Source organism: Mustelus asterias, chromosome 11, assembly GCF_964213995.1.
Source record: "Mustelus asterias chromosome 11, sMusAst1.hap1.1, whole genome shotgun sequence".
Classification (NCBI taxonomy): Eukaryota; Metazoa; Chordata; class Chondrichthyes; order Carcharhiniformes; family Triakidae; genus Mustelus; species Mustelus asterias.
In genome coordinates this window covers 41,158,057-41,162,693 of record NC_135811.1, presented here as the reverse complement: position 1 = coordinate 41,162,693, position 4,637 = coordinate 41,158,057, and the positions used below count along the sequence as shown (strand labels likewise).

General features: G+C 41.8%; 1 pseudogene; it reads left to right on the top strand.

Moving 5' to 3' along the window:
* Positions 1–3,476: 3,476 nt before the first annotated feature.
* On the top strand, positions 3,477–3,637 carry LOC144501012 (U2 spliceosomal RNA; annotated as a pseudogene).
* The last annotated feature ends 1,000 nt before the right edge of the window (positions 3,638–4,637 follow it).

Here is a 4,637-nt window from a genome sequence, read left to right as displayed (position 1 = left end):
TTCGTATATATTAACACCTACCATCGTAGATTCTCAAAACAAGCTACTCACCTTAGAAATCATGGTGGCACAGTGGTTAGCATTGCTGCCTCACAGCGCCAGGGACCAAGGTTCAATTCCAGCCTCAGTTCACTCTCTGTGTGGAGTTTGCATTTCTCCCAATGTCTGTGTGGGTTTCCTCTGGGTGCTCCATTTGCCTCCCAAAGTCCAAAGATGTGCGGGTTAGGTTGTTTGCCATGCTAAATTGACCCTAGTGTCAGGGGGATTAGCAGGATAAATGTGTGGGGTTACGGGAATAGGGCCTGAGTGGGATTGTGGTCGGTACAGACCCGATGGGCCGAATGGCCTCCTTCTGTATTGTAGGGATTTTACGCTAATTTTCCTATCGCAGGAGTGGTACTTCTCTGAAATATCTGTTGGCAGGCTGCAGTAAATTATTTTTTGCACAGAAAATAAATCTGGCTAAAGTTTATTCATTAGTGTCACAAGTAGGCTTACATTCACACTGCAATGAAATTACTGTGAAAATCCCCGAGTCACCACACTCTAGCACCTATTCGGGTACACTGAGGGAGAATTTAGCATGGCCAATAAAACCTAACCAGCACGTCTTTTGGACTGTGGGAGGAAATAGGACCACCTAGAGGAAACCCTCACAGACACGGGGAGAATATGCAGCCTCCACACAGACAGCGACCCAAGCCAGGAATCAAACCTGGGACTTGAATCCAGGCCCTTGCTGCTGTGAGACAGCGGTGCTAACCACTGCGCCACTATTTGGAGAGTAAGAAGTTTAACAACACCAGGTTAAAGTCCAACAGCTGTTGGACTTTAACCTGGTGTTGTTAAACTTCTTACTGTGTTTACCCCAGTCCAACGCCGGCATCGCCACATCACCACTATTTGGAGCACAGGTTTCATCGAATAGAATAGCAAACAATTTCCAAAAAATAAAGCTGGTTACATGTACTATTGAGAATAATCACAGCAGATTACTGATCTGCAGTGAGACAAAACTCCAAGAACACTATGACTAGTAATAGCTCTGTTACCTAACACTTAAGGACCACATAGCGAAGATATTCAAAACATTAAATTGAAAAGTGGGTTGTTCACACACAGAATATTAGAGTAACAGTTTGGTCTCTCAGCATGGCACAGTACATTCAAATATATGACATGCCCTATCATTTTACAACATTGTTCATAATTCAGCAACATTTTGCCTTAATACAAGCAATAGTCTAACTCCTTTAGTACTAGCAGTGATTTAATTCCTTCTGTATCAGAAGGTTTCAAGCAGCATTTCTGTGCTTAACCGTTCATTGAAGTGGCAGTCTAACTTCATTGCTGGCATCGTCATCAAACAGATTCTGACATTGCTAATCAGCCTCTTTTTTCTTTCCTCTTAAGTTTTCCTCTCTGCTCAAGCCCTTTCTTCTCTTACTCCTTCTCTTAGGAGGGGAATTCTCCAGTTAGACCATAAGAGATAGGAGCAGAATTAGGCCATTTGGCCCATTGAATCTGCTCCGCCATTTGATCATGGCTGATATGTTTCTCAACCCCATTGATTCTTTCCCCAAAACCATTGATTCCCTTACCAATCAAAAACATAAGACCATAAGAGATAGGAGCAGAATTAGGCCTTTCGGCCCAGTTGCATTTAGTTCTCTTCAGGCTTCCTCCATTTTTCCACAATCACCCTCCCTCTCTCCCTCTCTCTCTCTCTCCTACACCCAGGGCTCTTTGAGAGTGATCCCCTATCCGCACCGACATATCTTCCTCTCTTGTATTCGGGATATCTTTGAGTGCTCTCTTATCGGCACTCCATCTCTGAAAGAGCACCCTCCCTCCTGCACCCTCTGACTGCAGTCACTGACTATTCCTCAAGATCTTTTAAAAACTCCCTTTTCTCTCCAACATTGCCAATGGTCTCCAATTCTACCCCTGAAGCCTCATTGTGACAGTGGCAACTTACTGCAGCAAGTTATCAATGACACAACATTTTAAAAGGTCAAAGCTTATTAAAGCTTAAAAGATAAAAATATTCTAAAATTGCGTTCTACTTCACAAAATAACTCAAACTGCAAGTAAATATTTGTCCCTATAGTTATATATTTTTACTGTACTCCTCACAATGAATGTGGAACTTTTGAAGAAGACCCTTCATCTCTCCTTCAAATATTGTTTTTCTCAGTTGTTTGTGTGAAGTTGAGTAAGAAGTCTCACAACACCAGGTTAAAGTCCAACAGGTTTATTTGGTAGCAAATACCATAAGCTTTCGGAGCGCTGCCCCTTCGTCAGATGGAGTGGTTATCTGTTCTCAAACAGTGCAAACAGACACAGAAATCAAATCAGTGCTAACAGACACAGAAATCAACACAGAAATTTTGAGAACAGATAACCACTCCATCTGACGAAGGAGCAGCTCTCCGAAAGCTAATGGTATTTGCTACCAAATAAACCTGTTGGACTTTAACCTAGTGTTGTGAGACTTCTTACTGTGCTTACCCCAGTCCAACGCCGGCATCTCCACATCATGTGTGAAGTTGAACCAGAGAGGGGATAAGATCTGGCACTTACTTCAATTTCATTGTAAGACTGAGGTCAATTAAAGTTACAGTCTATGTTGGGAAAACAGATTAAAAAGGGACTTCAAGCTCCAACCAGCGACAAAACCACCTAGGTACGAGGATGTTATCGCAACTTTCAGAGACTCTATTAAATTTTCCACAATAACGACAAAATGGGGATGTTTAACAAAGGCAGCGGTCAGCAGTTGCATTCACAATGAAGCATCAGCCCTGAACCTTCGGTTGCCTTGTCTCTTGACTGGAGTTTATCATCTGTCTTCTCTTCTTGATAAAGAACAAAGAACAGAGAACAATACAACATAGGAACAGGCTCTTGAGCCCAACAAACCTGTGCCAATACGTAGTTTCTATCCCTCTGTTCATCTCCCGTTCATGTGTCTATCAGGATACATCTTGAACATTGCTAATGTGCCTGCTTTCACCACCTCCACTGGCAGTGAGTTCCAGGCACCCACCACCCTCCATGTGAAAAAGTTTGCCCACACATCACCCCTAAACTTTCACCCTCTGACCTTGAACCTGAGCCCTCTTGTAGTTGACCTTTCCACCCTGGGAAAAAAGCCTCTGACTATCCACCCTATCTATGCCTCTCCTAATTTTGTAGACTTCTATCAGGTCTCCCCTCAGCCTCTGTCTTTCCAGTGAAAACAATCCAAGTTTATCCAACCTCTCCTTGTACCTAAAACCCTCCAGACCAGGCAACATCCTGGTAAACCTTCTTTGCACCCTCTCCAAAGCATCCACGTCCTTCTGGTAGTGTGGCGATGATGATGATATGTGCTTCGTACCTTACAAAACCTTATTTTATTCACCGTTCCCAGCTTGGCTTTCTGCCGTACCAGACAAAACCCCGTTTCTGCCCCCAGATTAGTCAGTCATTAACTTGCTTCTCGGCCTTTTGGCTAAGATCAAGTGTAGTATGGATAGGATGCTGCGCTTGGTTGAGGTCATTAGGTTACATTTAAGCTTCATTTGAAGCAATTTTTAAAAGCGGCATCTCGGCCTTTTGGCCAAGATGCAAATGAGTCAGTCATTAACCGCCTTTTCATGATGGTACCTTCAGCCCAGTTTAGACCACTGTCATTCAGAGGACTCCAGATTTATGCTTCCTTGCTAGTTATTCCAAAACAATGACCACTAAATGAGATTAATATGCGCTTGTCCTGTTTCACAGCTATTTGGCTAGACATGTTTATAATCGTCCTTGATTCAAAGGCTAACATCCTGCCTGAGGCTACCACGTTTTAACAACTTTTAAACAAAGAACCTTTACATTATCTGAATTAGTCATTTCCATTGCTTCTCAGCATGCCATGATTTGTAAGGAATGTCACCAACATTTATCCATCATGCTTTTGTGGTTAAGCTACATATAAAATACAATTTTAACGGATGCACTTAAGGATGTGACAACTAAGTCCTAACAGTATTATAATTTTAAAAATTCAATCCTACTGGGTTTGTATCAGCAGTTTGTTGCTCAACACCTTGAAGATGTAAATATAAGAATATCTTCAACACCATATGAAAGTCTTGAGCAACACACTTCACTCAGAATTTGCTTTAGAAACAGACTTTAAAATCTTGTTTGTTTTATTAATTTATTTTATTTCACAGTTTGTAACTCTGTGACTTGTAAAATTTCCATCTGCTTATTATATGACAAAGACTCTTACAGTGCATTTTTGATGTTACAGTTCATGCTGAAAAATACAATACCTGTGGTAAATTTCTCACAAAGAATTGGGGCAAGGAGAGAACTTCCATGGAGGTCCTCAACAATAAGTTGCTGCTTTTTCTTCATTTTAGGTTTTATATTTGAGCCAATGTGGTGTAACATATATTTTGCATGCAAAAACGTAACGGACACTCTTCAATGTGATACTTTTAATTATGATGTGGAGATGCCGGCGTTGGACTGGGGTGAACACAGTAAGAGTTTTAACAACACCAGGTTAAAGTCCAACAGGTTTATTTGGTAGCAAATGCCACTAGCTTTCGGAGCGCTGCTCCATCTGACGAAGGAGCAGTGCTCCGAAAGCT